The 15143-nt window shown below is 41.9% G+C and overlaps 1 protein-coding gene across 3 annotated transcripts in view; it reads left to right on the forward strand.

The window, feature by feature from the left end:
* The first annotated feature begins 5652 nt into the window (after positions 1-5652).
* Positions 5653-15143, forward strand: part of CAB39L (calcium binding protein 39 like) — a 51877-nt gene continuing 42386 nt past the window's right edge. For 2 of the 3 annotated variants that reach the window (XM_061994549.1, XM_061994528.1), the window contains exon 1: positions 8420-8804. The gene's annotated coding sequence lies outside the window, so the exon portion shown is untranslated. Of the gene's footprint in view, positions 5724-8419; positions 8805-15143 lie in introns of those variants that run through there. The other variant, XM_061994539.1, reaches the window with a different exon arrangement.

Here is a 15143-nt window from a genome sequence, read left to right on the forward strand (position 1 = left end):
AAAAAACACCAACCAAAAGCTTCGGTAAGATTGAGTGCTGCTAGACAAGTAGATTCCATGTGTATCTGCCAAAACCAAAATGTCCACCAGATACTGCTGGTTAGCTTAGTTTATGATGAACCAGTTACACGAGTTGTGGTTTTGTAGCATGAGAGGTTTTTTTCCTTTTTTTTATGCCACCACATATTGTAGAAATATTTTAAAGTTACACCCCCTTCACCCCAAAAAAGTGCTCATGGGATATTTTTCTTTTCCTTTGTTCTTTTAGTATTGTGGCCTGGATTGTCCATTTTAGAAATGAATGATAAAGGTCATTCAGAAATTTTCACACAAGTTACATTAAGTAAGCCCACTGTTCCACTCACTTGTCCAAAAGCTGGATTTTAAAGGGAAGTAAGAGGGACTTGGGTTTTTTCCAACTGTGAAATTTTCAGGCTGCCTGGCAGGTTGATCTGTCTTCCTCTGCAGTTATGCCATTCCTAGAATGCGGGGGGGGGGGGGGGGGCGGGAGGGGGGGTGATGGCAGTAAGGACCATCACTTCCTTTTTTTGTCAGCACTGTAATTTTTGAGCAACTTAATCAATTGTGAAACAGCATTTGTAAATTATTTTACAGCATGAGTTTTAAAAAATCTCTCCAAACCTCAGTAACATTTGGGTCTTTTGTTTCCTATTGCAAGACATGGTAATTAAGATGGAAGAAAGTACTGGTGCGTATCTGGACTTTGAAATGTGGGGATAGTTGAACGCCAACTATTGCATTGGGTTATCTTTTTTAAAGACCCCATATCAATCTAGTACAAAGGCACTTCTACACACAGCCAAGCACACGCAGTCCAGGAGGTTCCTACAGATTGTTGACAACACCTTCCTGTCACACATGATCAAGGAACCAACAAGGAGGGGTGTGCTGATGAACCTGGTACTGATGAATAGAGAGGGCCTGGTTGGGGATATGAAGGTTGGAGGCAACCTCAGCTGCAGTGACCATGAGATGGTAGAGTTCAAGATCCTGTGTGGAAGGGGCAGAACACAAAGCAGGACCATGACCCTGGATTTCAGGCAAGATGACTTTGGCCTCTTCATAGATCTACTTGGACGAATCTCATGGGATATGATTTTAGAAGACAGAAGTGCCCATGAGAGCTGGTCAGTCTTCAAGCACCTCTTCCTCCAAGCCCAGGATCAGTGTGTCCCAATGCGCAAGAAAGGAGGAAAAGGAGGTAGAAGGCCTCTATGGATGAGCAAGGATCTGCTGGGACAACTCAGGCAGGAAGCAGCCATCTATGAGAGGTGGAAACGGGCTGGCTTCTTGGGAAGAGTATAGGAACAGTCTTTTACCCTTCAGAAGGGTAGATTTTGTTAGCAAAACCACACACATAGAAAAATTGTCATTAACTTCCATAGGAAGAGAGCAGATATGTAAACTACGATTAGCAGGAAAAAGCTGTTGTTTCTTGGGACTGTTTCCAGAGAACATTACAATGTAAATATAGATTTGTATGCTGTGTAATAAAGGAGTTGTCAGATTCCATTGAAAGATGTGTAGAAGAGTGATGTGTGCCAGGAAAATTTCCATCCGTATATTTGACCTAGAGCTTGCCATTTATGTCACATGGAAAATTATTTTCTTCTAGGTATCCAGAGCCTATCAGTGGTCCTTGCTGTTGAGGCTATGCGAGAGCAGAGTTAGATCAAAGCACACCTAGGTGCCTCAGCTGCTCTCCCTCCAAAACAGAGATTGTCCTAGAGACAAGCACATTGCTATCCTTGTTCGGGACACACTTCCTGTGCTAAAAACTGCCATCCTGCAGTGTAGCTGCTACCATTTAGGGAATTCAAGGAATGACCTGGTTTATTAATTAAAACAAAAGGAACTGAGCCCTTAATCGGACACCTTGTGATCGTATGTGTGTGATATAATAATTTTTGATGTTGGTTGTTGGGCAACACAGATAGGGAAAACAGTGGATGGCTTTTTAATTGGATGGGAATGCACATGGTTACCTCGGGGAATAACAGTATTGAACTTCATAGAATACCATCCAGGTTAATTGTCTCAATATAGTCAAGTTTTCACCAGGATGGACTATATAGCTCTTCAGGGAACGGGAGGCTCCATCCTGGGACTGGAAGAATATGTGACTAAAATTTGTGGTAGAGGATTCATGGCTACGGTGACAATTCATCACTCATCAGATAGAATGATTGCATTAAAGTCATGTTCTGATCCTTACATTGGACAGAAAGTGCAAGCATCCACTGTTGCATTGACTGACCATGTATCCGTCATGGGAAGGCAAATGTATTTGCCATCTGACAAGTGATGAATATATGGCCTCAGGTTGTACCAGGGGAGGTTCAGGCTGGATATGAGGAGGAATTTCTTTACTGGAAAGGTTGTCAGGCATTGGAATGGCCTGCTGAGGGAGGTGGTAGAGTCACCATCCCTGGAGGTGTTTAAAAGGTGGTTGGATGTTACACTTAGGGAAATGGTCTAGTGGCTGGGACAAAAGCTGGAATCGATGATCTTAGAAGTCTCTTCTAGCTGAAATGATTCTATGATTCCACTTAATTTCTTGTCGGGGGAATGACTTTGGGGTACTTGTGTACTGATCTGACTATCAGCAGTGTATCCTGCTGATCTATAGTAGTAGTTGAGAGAGTGAAAATCTTAATCCTGAACTGCCTTCCACATTCTCAGAAGCAGGGCCACACATTCTGCAGAAATGAATTACTGTCATTGAAAGGCAGTTGATCTACCTAATATTTTCATTGCATATCACCATTAGTGAGATGAATATGAACTAATGTTCTACAGAACTTTAAGTTTAAAGTTCTGCTACAGAACTTTAAGTTTAAAGTTCTGGTTAGAGGTGCTCTGCTGCCTTTTACCACCAGCGAAGTTGTAGGGAAACATATGTAGGATCTATTGCATGTGCAAGCACGTTGGAAGAGGATGTGTTCACATTGCAGTACCCCATGCTGTCCTACTAATTTGTGCCTAACATTAAGAAAATTGTTTGCTGGAGTTATGTGGAAACCACCAACTAAATCCAATATTTGCAAGGAAACTTAAACAGTATACATTAATATTGTTTGAATAATTTTAGAAATGGGAGGTGGCAGATCATAGAATCATAGAATGGTAGGGGTTGGAAGGGACCTTTAGAGATCATCTAGTCCAACCCCCCTGCAGAAGCAGGTTCACCGAGATCAGGTCGCACAGGAACACGTCCCGGCAGGTCTTGAAGACCTCCAAGGAAGGAGACGCCACACCTTCTCTGGGCAGCCTGTGCCACTGCTATTATATGTGTGAAAGAATTTTGTAATCTGGTGAAGAGAAGTGCTTACAGTGATGGAGGGGCTATCTTCCACCATGTTAGACAGTGAGGGCTTATTTCTCTGTGTATAACTTTTGTTTGTTGCTACTGTAAAGAACTTTTTTTATGTACTGTAAGATTGGGCCTCCTATGGTACATGTGTGATGAGAAGCTAAATTCTAGATTTTCAGCAACGTTCTTTTTGTTGCTCCTTCTAAAAGTAGCTTTCATTTTCATATTTTTAATTCTGTGGACAGATCTTAAACAAAAAATATGGCGACTGAAGTGTCTGACTATACAGAGCCTGGGATAGAAGCAGTTTGGAGAGGTAAAGGCTTTAATTATATTAAAAACACCTGCTCAGCTCTTCAGGGAGTTAGTGATTTTGGAGGATTAGTTTCTGTTCACTTGTGTCCATAGTTAAAAAGCATGATGTCATGAGTTTTTATTCCTCCACTCATAAAACTGGGAGTGCAGGTATGGTTCTTAATTGTGTATTATGTTGAGACACAGCAGGTAAGGGATGCATTTTATAAGTGACTCCTATAAAGGCATAAAATTTTAATCTGTTTTATTTTTCAACTGTCAGGCTTTAGTAACCTTCCATTCAGATGTAATTCCTGTTTAGGGGTGGGAACATGCAGGGAAAGGGATTCAGTTTAGCTTGCTTTCTCTAAGGATGGACTGATGCCTTTAAAATTAGTAAAATTTTAAATATGCTGTACATAAAGTATTTAATACAAAAAGATTTCTGGTAGAAGGGCCAGTGTTGGTGCATGACTGTGGGAATGTTGTATGTATGAATAACACGTTCGGTAAAAACTCCTGAGCAATTTATAAGAGTTAGGGCAGCTCTTTAAAACTGGTTTTATTTGTATGAAATGAAACAGGAAGGAAAAGGTAGTATGTGCTTAAAAGCACTAGAGGGAGCCAGGAGGAAGAAGAGGGGAAAACCATTGAAGATGTGTTTGCGTTTTTAGGAATAGCTTACACAGAGCATATATTTAAATCCTCCTGCTTCTTTCGGCTAAAATGCAGCTACAGACCAGCTGCTGCCTCTGACTGCTCTGTTCCCTCACACTTCACTGAAGAAATTTCAATTTTCTAGTCCCAAGAGAGGACAGGAGCTTTGCTGCCTTTTACATGGCTGTAGGAAAAACAACCTGCCCCTCTGTAGACTGTACCTTTTGCTCTTCTTTTTTTTTTTTTTTGTTTGTTTTTTATTTTGATGAGCAGCCAAATGTTAATTTGCCTTTCCAAGCTGGTGGGGAGACTGGTGTGTATGCTCAGTTCTGAGATAGTCTCCTCTGAGATTATGTGGGGGAGAAAGAGAGAAAGTGAGGGTTTTGGTGTATGTCTGTATTGATGATTGATTAGATGAAGAAGAGTTTTAATGGCATTAATTTGGATTGGCTACACTACTTTTGCAGGGGATCTGAGGAGAATGAGCATCTGCGGGCTCGTACAATAACACAGAAGCACAAAGTTACCGTAAAGTCTCTTATGAAGTTTTAGAAGTGGTTTTGGTCACAGTTTTTGATATTGCTTCGTCGTAAAGCTACATACCTTGAGTTAAAGTGTAACAGCTTTATGATGTAGATAACGTAAGTAATTTGTTTTTAGTTCCTCCTTCACCCTGATAAACTGCCGTAATATTGATATCTTGGCATCTGTAAGGATTAAGTCTTAGGGGGAGGCATTGTTCTTTAGTTTTCAGGTTTTGGAGGGTAAGGGAATCTTTTCATTACTGTGAAGTTTTTCCCCTTGATATCCAGTATTGCACAACTAAACCTGTCACTGGAGAACTGAATTTTGATGGCCTGGGACCTTGACGTTGAGCAATTTGGGGGAAATTGTTTTTGTTTACTTAGGGCTTTGGAATGCGGGAAGTCATCTTGGAGGAGGTAGACAGACTGGAAGTGGGCGATTAAATGAGCAGAATTAATATACATGTACTGCGTGTTTATCATCTGCTGCTGTAATTTATTGCTACCGCACACATTGTTTCAAGCTCCCTAATTTCTTTTTTCCACTTCAGAAAATAAATGGGAAAAGCAGGAATAATGGACTGGGGTTTTCTTCCTTTGGTCTTTATTAGATGGAACGATTTTAAGTTATGAAAGCAAGGTCAAACATTTCTCAAGAGGACTCTAGCCGTGCTTTAGCCTGAGGTCTCTGCTTACTGTAAAGGAAACAAATATAATGGAATTTAAATATGTGGAGGCTGGAGTCCTTTAGCAGAGCACAGAGACTTTTTTTTCAGTGTTCTTTGAAATGATGGAGAATTGTTGGGTATTCATAATGACATCATTCCAGATTTGAGATGACTACAAATGAAGAATTGAAGGAAACATTTCTTTTGAAATATTTAATAACCTCTCAGCAACAAAGAACGGAACAGGTAAGAGTACGAAGCAATTATGGCTTAATTCCTGTTGGATGGTTCAGGGCCTTTTCCTGGCATCAGAGAATTAACTGCACTGAAGATGAAACAGAGTATTAGAATATGAGGGAATATTTTTTCTCTGCCTGTTTAGCTACTCTTCTTTGCACTGTTTCTTCTGCTGCAATGCAGGGATGGGGGCAGGTGTCTGTCTTGCTCTCTTGATGTGTAGAGGTCTATTAAATCCCAAAATTATTTCATGACATAGAAGACCAGCATAGTTGAACTTTAAATTGAGTGCATATTCAGTTTATTCTCCAGAGCCAGGAAAACAGACATATTTAGTCCAAAAGAGAGGACAGTAATTTTCTAGATAAGTTTCTTGTGCTTCCAAAGGGCTGTGTATTCAGAATGCTCTATGAATACTCCAGGGAACTCCATGATACACAAATTTTCCAGTGAGGTCCCTTAATGTGCAACTAAACCATTTTTTTGGTGATAATTCAACTGTAGGGTAGCACCCACCAACGTTGAACTCCATGAGGCAATAGAGGTGTGACTTTTTTGCTGTAGAAGTGATGGTGGATGCACTATGGAAAGGACATAGTTAGAGGCAAAAAAAGTTGCTGTCTTAAAAACTCACAGCGGAAGTTAATGACATGGCATACTTGGATTTTTGTGTTGCCTTAGGAAAAGCCGGTACCTTCAGTAGTAGCCCAAGGGCAGAGTTTTTATCATACGACTTTCACTATGATGTTTACCCAAAGGCCGTGGTATCCGATAAGGAAAGAAAGGGCCAACCCCACAGTGGGTATAAGGTGTTGCAGGACACAGCACCCCTTCCCTGTCTCCACCAAGCTGGGCAGAGCAAGGTGCCTGGTTACAGTTTTCCTCCCCAAATCCTTCATGTCATGAGATGTCAGCCTGTTCTGGTTGTCCATATGCCTATTGAGCTTCATGGAGAAAGATGTGGCTTCGCAGAGCAGCTCATGCTGCTCTGAGCTTGGTGTCCAAAGCATCCCTTGCTGGAGATGGCCTAGAGAGGAAACTTGGCTGAGGATGTCTAACATGAAGCCTTTAATTCTTTTCTGGAGGAGTATTTTATTACAGGTCTGGAACAGAAATTGCCACTTGGTGTCACTTGTTTCAGTGCTTTTGGGTGCAGCAGGAGCAGCACTAGTGCTTGTTCCCAGCAATGTTGAGGGCCATCCAAGAGCATGGAGCTGAGGTATCTTGATGACCTGTTAGGTAAAGTGTAAGCATAAATGGTGGCACGCTTTACAGATATGTTGAGAGCACAAATCTGCTGATCTGTGGTTGGCTTGGCACCTCCTGTGGAAATGCAGGAGCAAATGCAGGGAGGTTAAGGGAGCAGGGACTGCTTCTGCTTCTCTGAGCCCCGGAGGGACAGGAGTGACTGAAAACAGCCAAGCTGCTGATTACTGGCTCTTCTTCAAAGTGAGGATTTGGATGCTCCTGTTTGCCTTGGTTAGGAGCTGGGATTGCTAGCAAAGGATGTGAGCCCTTTAAAAGGTGGCTGTTCCATCAGTATTCCTCAGGAATGAGGTTTCTCATGCTTCTTTGGCTGCTTTAATGTAGGACTGTGAATAGCTGCTGCAGGTGAGCCCTAAGTTGAGATCTGATGCAACTGTAGTGCTGGTATGCAGCAGGGGCTAAGATTAGTTCCCCAAGTAAACACAGCATACAGAATTATTGATAATAATGTGGGTCTTTGGCTGGGCTTTCCCCTAATGACGAGGTTATGGGAGGTGAAATCTCCCCCCAGGCTGGTGAGCTCAGCATAAATACATGCTGGGCTGTCATCTTTGCTGAGGCTCAGCCGAGATCTGGGTGAGGATGGGATTTAAATGCCATTCTGCAGAGCCTGTGGTGGCTGCTAAAGCATCCTCTTTTCCCTGCTCTCAATGTCTGTCAGACAGCTGGCGAGGGGGTGAAAGGCACTCACTATTCCCTTCAGGAATATATGGCACTTGCTGAGCAATAGCTGCTGAGAGAAAAGCAATTAAAATTTTCCTTTAATTGCATTTTACTGTACTTTTCTGCTTGATGGTAGCTGGTAGTACTTGTTTCAGAAAAATTATATGATTTTTTCCCCCCCATCTCATTAGCCTTTGAAAAAATACTTTAGGCTAATGTTTTTCTTCAGTGGGGTTTAAAATTTTGCTTATACTGCAGGTTTTTGTTTGGTTTTTGGGTTCTCCCCCCACCCCCCCCCTCGCAGCATTATTGGGAAAAAGTATTCAGATCTTTATGTTACACTGCATAGGCAGGAAGCAGCTTAACTTCTTCTCTGGGCAGGACTCTGCTGAAAGACGTGATGCGTGAGCATGTTGATGTTCTTATTAATCTTGTAACAGCAACCTGCCGTGGGGCTGCCTTATTTGCATTCTCCGCAGGACGGCAAGGTGAATAATTTAATTCCAGCAGCCTCTGCCACGTGATGGTGCGAGAACCCGTCAGCGATGCCTCCCCTCCACCGACAGACTTTGGAGGGCAATGGAAACTTACAGAAGTGATGCGAAATCTTCGCATCTCCTCCCTTAACCCTGGAGGAATCTCTCGGCGGAGCGATCGCTTCTTCCTTTGCTTTTCCACGCGTCCCTCTGACGTGGAGTTTGCGGGGGGGGGGGGGGGGGTGTGAGCCTGCGAACAAGACGAGCGAGGGAGTGGGACGCGGGGAGGGCAGTGGGAAAAAAATGCACAGCCAGCCACGGAGCTAGTTGGAGCAGGAACGGCGAGGAGGCAGAGCGAGGCCGGGAGTCCGGCCTCAGGCAGCGGGGAGTGGAAATTTACAGCTGCTTGTGAGCGCCTGTGCGCGTTCAAGCGATCTTTTCTGCTAACGCTTTTCCAGAGGCTGTCAGTCGCTCGGCAGAAGAAGAGCAGGAGGCCGAGTCGCAGGATCCCTTGTCTCTGCCACGTGTCGATAATCGGCGGGGAGGGAACAAAGAGGAATTAAATGGAAGATAACTGAAGGCGGCTGGCGGCGGCGTGGGCTGCGGGGAGGAGGCAGAGCTGTCTTCAGCACCTGGCCATGAGGCTGCACGGCGCTGCCTAGGAGCCCCCACCTTTCCACACACAGTAAGTGTCAGCCGAGGTGATGTCTTTCTTCCCGGTGACAGAAAGTTAAGTGATTTAATAAAAGTTTTCTTTTTCCAGTTAGCACCAGCCTTTTCATAACAAACCGCTTGCCTGCTTGTTCTCAATACGTACGCTGTTAGCTTTTTATAGCTTTGTAAACTGTGTTACCAGGAGTGGCTTTTTAGAGCAGGCAACCCTAAACAATGCTCCTCCTGTTACATAAGGCGCTGGCTCCGAGACCAAGCTCTCCGTGTCCATGGAATATCTCTGGAAATGGCTTTATTTACAGTGTGGTTTCCAAAAATAAGATATCTGCAATATATCATCTCTGTTGCTCCTCTCCACTGCCTGCCTGCAGCTGTGGACTGGCTTTTGAGACACACGGGAATGAGAGCGTGGCCACTTGCATAAGACAGTGGGGAAACGGTTAGAGCTGAAGGGAAGATGAGCGTGAGCTGTCACAAGAAACAACGTATGTAAATTGACGCCTTGTTACTTAGAGTCAATGGATCTTGTCAACCTGAAATGCTAATTCTGTGCAATGGGCTGTTCGTTAAGTCATACAGGGCAAAATTTTCATTGAGCTGAAGAGAAGGGTTTTTTTGAGCAAAGGCTCTTGGACTAATAGTAGTAAAGTGAAATTGCTGCTATAGAAAATGATCTTTATGTGTTATGAAGCTATTGAAAGCATCACAGCAGACTTACTAAGAACATGGTCAGTGAATGCTGTGTAGGGAGGTAACTTTCAGTAATATTGAACAAAAGGCTTCTGAAATAGTATTCATGTGCCTCTCTAATGGGTTTAGAGGAAGTGTTATTCCCTCTTGCCTGCTGCCTATGTTATTTGAATTATATTACCAGTTTCCATTATTTCTGCAGTTATTATTACTACTAGAAATGGAAATTTAACTTGATTTCCCTTTTACTTAAGTAAATGAAAAGCTGTTAAGGGTTGTTCAGTTAGAATTGTGTGTACTTTAGAGACATTAGTTAAGAGACCTATTTCTGTGTGACTGAGCTTGTGAGAGTTTTGCTGTGGACTGCAGAATTCTTAATTCTTTAGGTTTGAAAGACCTCCGTGGTGACAAATGGAAATAGAGATCCCAAATATTCCTAACTTGTCAATCTTACAAATTTGGTGTCTGTAAAACTGGTGGTTTCTTACCTTTCTGGTTTGATTCAACATAAAGTGATAGGCTACTACTTCTAGCTAGTTCATTAGCATAAGTAGAGGAGGCTGTGTAATCCTGTGATACAGAGATGACTGATGCCAGGGTGAGTGTGGTGCCACAGGATACCACTTCTGCGTGGGTTTAGAATCTGGATGATAGCTGGCTTTGCAGTATTCTTTTCTAATAAATATGTTATAATAATAATAATGGGTATGGTAGCACAGGACGTGCTGTAATAAAAAGACACTAGGCAGCAAAGTCAAACACTCGAGTTCCTAACTTTAATTCTGGCCTTTATCTGTGGCAGCGTAGTCTGTTCTCTGTACCATACCTGGCATACTTTCAGTCAGTTTGTATCATCACACATTTGCACCCCCTTTCTCTTGTGGATTTGGCTGGTGAGCACCTGAGCTCTAGCATCTGCTCCAGCAGCCCCGTCTCTCTACCCTCCTTCCATCCTTTTCTTCCTCTCTTCTGCTGGTGCAGCTCTTTTTAAGACTGTGGGAAGAACTGGACTGGAAACCCATGTGACTGGATTTTTTTCCTCACCAGGTTATTTTTTTGTTAACCTGGTCAGTTCCCTGCCCTGGCTCACCATGTGGCCCTGCAGGCAGCTGTACCACTCCAACAGAGGCACTAGGGATATGAATACATGTGGGACTGGGTGTCACTGTCACAGGTGTTTATCAAACTGTGGTATCGATGGCTAGATAGTTATTCAGTGTTTAATTTTATGACCCTGAGTTTGCTGAGAGACTTTATAGACTTTCTGTGTTTTACTGAATGGGCATTCAACCACTCAATTAAAATTAGAAGTATACAGTTTTTTGAGTGCTTCCAGAGCTGTAGACTGTAGCACTTGAGTGGAGCATCGCCATGAATGCCTTCAGTTTCATAAGAGTACTGAACAACTATTTGATATTATTATTCTCATTCTGTAGGAGTGATCAGATTAAGGGCAGAGCTGCCTACTTATTTTCCATGTCTGGTCTTCAGGATGCTTGCCATATGCTAAAAAAAAGACATTTGTCGCAATAGTGGACATGATTGCAATGTTTTGTGTGAAGTTGGAGTCAATATTCACCTTCATTCCAGCTAATGCAACAAGTCAGCAAGGCTTATGATCACTAAATTCTTAAGTTTTTGTAATAATTTTGTTGCCAAGAGGAGATGGCATTCGTTCACCCTAATCATAAAATTCTCTTCTATTAATCTTTTGTCTCATTTGCAATGTACCTTCCAAAATATGCAGCTCATTGAGGATTTGCAGGGAAGTGTTATGTAGCCCTGACTCCTTCTGCATATCAAATTAAACGAGTGTGAGGGCATTGTGTGGGGAAGGACAGATTGGACTTCTCCAGGTGTTCATCACACCTGGGGGCTTTCATCTCCTGGTTTGAGTATGTGATTCTGAAAATGCAACAACTTTCCCAAATATGACAGGAGAGAGAAATGAGGAGGGAAAAAAAGCATCTCTTCCCTTGTGTAGGGGCTGAATTAGGCAAAATTATGGAGAAAGTGTTCTGTTTCGGGCCCCAAATAGATGGGTCTTAGGCACGTTGGAATGAATGGAAAGTGAAGGTCTTTTTTCCGTTCAAGAAGCTCTCACTCAATATGAGTTGTTGAAGTCTTTTGATTCTTATCAATAAGTCAACGAAGGTCAGGAACCTAAGACAAGATGGATGTCTGATAGTTGAAGGAATTTTTTTCCCTCATTCATTTCTGAAGACAAAATAGCTTGTCTGGAGGAATGTCTGTGAAGAGTGCATGGGTGGGTTCACGTGGTTTCTCCCATTCTTGCCTTTGTGGTCAGGAGGAAGTGTTTATTACCAAGCTACTTAACTGAGTCACTTCATAGTGGGATGGGTTGGTGAGTAGAGTCATGTTGCTGTCTGCATTTTTCCTTCATCATGCTTACAAGCTCAGTTACTCTGTAATCTTTGAGAAAGTATATGGTTAAGAGCAAAGAGATTGGGTAGAGTGCCTATAAATCGAACTAGATCTCTTACCGTACTGTATAGTTTTATTAAAAAGCTCATGCTGCACTACATTTTTTTAGTACATTCCCTTTTTGAGCAGATAAACTGTCAGATGTTTTGAAGGCTGATAAGCATAGATTTTGGTGTCAAATGATCTAGATTTCATTCCTGACACAGTCACTGATATTTTTTTTTATGTGGCCTTGGATAAGTCTTCTAATCTTTCTGTGCTTCAGCTTCTCCCTTTGCAGAGGAGGCAGAGTAACAGCAGGTATATAAGGCTTTTTTGAAGTGTTTTTTCCATGTCGGTTAAATGTTTGCAGAGTAGGAGGCCTCTGAGGGAAGACATGCCCTGACTATGAAGGAATGTTATGTTACCTTTGACAAGCTACTGAATATCCTAATACTCATGTCTTGTAAACCTCATCTGCCTCTGGATTCAACTCACTGCTTTAGTCTGTGGGACTTTTCTTTTTCTTTTTTTCCTGACTTGAAACAGAAAGAGCCAAACATTTAGAAAATGGTGCTGTAAAATTGCCTTTTAGTGTTTCTGTCACCTAAAATCATTTTTCTATCCCAAACAAACATGGAATTACATTTCCTGAAGGTATTTTTGTGAAAGTAGAGATCATAAAACGTGCTGGACTCTGAAGCTCTGGCAGCTGAAACGTCCTGTTCATGCTGATGTCCACAGCAGGCTTTGGAAAGTGTTGTTTCACCCATGGTGCTGCCCAGGGTGTTTCCTCTGGGTCCGGGAGAAGGACTGCGGGAGTTGGTCCAGTGAGATACAGCGAGTTCTTTTCTTAGTCTCACAAACTCCTCACAAGAGCACCAGTGAAATAACATCATCACAACTAAATGTTTCAGAAGCTGTCTGGACACTTGTTATGAATTAAGGAGTGTCTTCAATGCATTTCTGAAGTTACAAAAACATATGTGGAGTAACCATTAGGTGGAAAAAAGTTTTCCTAGAAAGTAGAAGAGAAAGAGACTCATTGAGCCCTATCCCTTGCTGCCAGACAGCAGTGTCAGAAATTTATGAACAGATGCTCTGTAGTGTGCCTGGTAGAGTAGGTCATTTCAAAGTCTCAAAGCTCCAGTGGTTGGAAACCTTTATTTTTCAGCTTAAATTTCTTCATTGACAGTTTATAGCCATATGCTTCTGCAGAAATAAAGTGTTTGAGCTGAAATAATGTCTTTGACTTCCCTATGTTTTTATTATAAGCTTACCAAGGTGAGCACTTTTAGCCTTCTAGACATGCTGACCTTCCCGTTTTTCTGGCCAGCCTAGCCTTCTTCTCTGCACCTGCTCTAATCTCTGTTGATTTTACTTGAGTGTGGGTGTTCAGGATTGTGTACAATGTTCTATATGAAGTTCCATCATATACAAAGATGTGATTATTTTTGTATTTCTACTGGCAGTTGCTTTCTTAATTCATCAGATACTTGTCTCTTTCTCCTGTCTTTAAAACATGAATGTAGTCACCAGATGTCTGTCATTTCTACTGGTACATCTTCAGCTTGAAGCAGATATTCATAGAATCATAGATGGTTGGAACTGGAAAGAACCTTTACAGGTCATCTAGTCCAGCACCCTACTGTGGACAGGGATGTCTTCAACTAGATCAGGTTGCTCATAGCCCTGTCCAACCTCATCTTGACAAAGATGGGGCATCTCCAAACTCTCTGTCTCTTCTGCTGTTCAGCAATATCTGATACATCGTACTAACAATTTTTATCCCATTTTTATTATATCAGTCCTTGAGGCAGTCCAGTTTCTCAGATAATGAGATTCTAGTCCTCTTCTGTGTTAATAATGTCTTCCTACTTCAAGTCACTGCAATTTTTGGGTTGCTTCTTAATTTCTATGCCTCTCTAAATGCAACCCCATCCCCAAATTGCTGTTACCTTCTGAGACAATGTCTCCTTTTACATGATCGTTTTCTTTCAACTACTTTATTTTCTCTTATATTTAGTTTAGATCAATTCCATGTTAGATGCATGGATTCTACCATGTTTTCTGTGTCTAAAAATGTATTCCTAAGGAATTGTGGTATGAACTACCTTTGGTAAGGTGACCTTCTCTTCAGTTGTCATTTGTCTTTCCGTTTCAGTTATTTTCAGACTGATTTCTTCAGAAAATGAAGCTTATGTGGTCACATCGTCCATCTTCTCTTCCCAATTAACTTACTTGTTGATTTCAATCAAACTTGACAGAGGGCTAGATCCTTGGAAAATACTGAGTTCCAAAAAATAGACTGAAAATAGGTGATGAAAGGAATAGGGAATTCAAACCAAATTAGTGCCTCTATTGAAGAGAAGGAATTCCAAGTAAAGCTTCTGTAACCTGCAGCTGCCAGTATGTATTTTCTGAAGTGATGTGTCATCTGTCGCTGGAGGTTGACAGGTTAAGAACTGTGTCCTGAAAAGGAGTAAATCAAAAAATGTTCTTTGATGCACATCTGGGACTCTTCCCCTTTTTTCTCTGTCTTCCTCGCCTTGCATACAGCAAATGCTTTGCTTTGTATGTAAGACTGACAAATGAAGTAAGGCAGAGACTTGGCTCTGTTCAGCGGAGGGAAGAACTAAACAATCTCTCGAGTCCCTTCCTGCTCTATTACCGGTGATTTTACCCATACAATTAGGACACTGGTAGTGTATGAGGGAAAGAGAAATGGTCTTGAGACTGGAACTATACAGTGGAATAGTGCTAGTCTGACTGTTGGAGTTTTATGGCAAAATGTATTGTTTACATTATTTAAATACAGACACCATACACTGGACAGCTATGAAAGTTACTTTTGTGCAGGCAAATATGTTCATAATTTATGATCAACATGTGTACTTTGGGGTTTTTTTGAGTCTCAAAATGTCTACCTCATGAGTACTTCTATTTAAAAATTATCTCCCCCATTGCTTTGCCTTGGGTGGAGATGTCTAAAAAGGGAAGTTCAAGGGATGGCTTCAGCAATCTGAATAAACCTACCCCACCTTGTATGAATGCAGTGTGCCTGTTAACCTCCTGCTCTCAGACTCTGTTGCTACTCACATCCTCATGCTTTGTCTTCACAGATAGTAAAACATGCAGAATCAGGTCCTTCTCAAAGTCTGTCGTGAATTACTGATCTTCTAATTGCAGCATGTGCAGGATTATGGGGTGCTTGGTAGCAGCATTTAGACAATTTTAT

This window comes from Colius striatus, chromosome 1, assembly GCF_028858725.1.
Source record: "Colius striatus isolate bColStr4 chromosome 1, bColStr4.1.hap1, whole genome shotgun sequence".
Taxonomy (NCBI): Eukaryota; Metazoa; Chordata; class Aves; order Coliiformes; family Coliidae; genus Colius; species Colius striatus.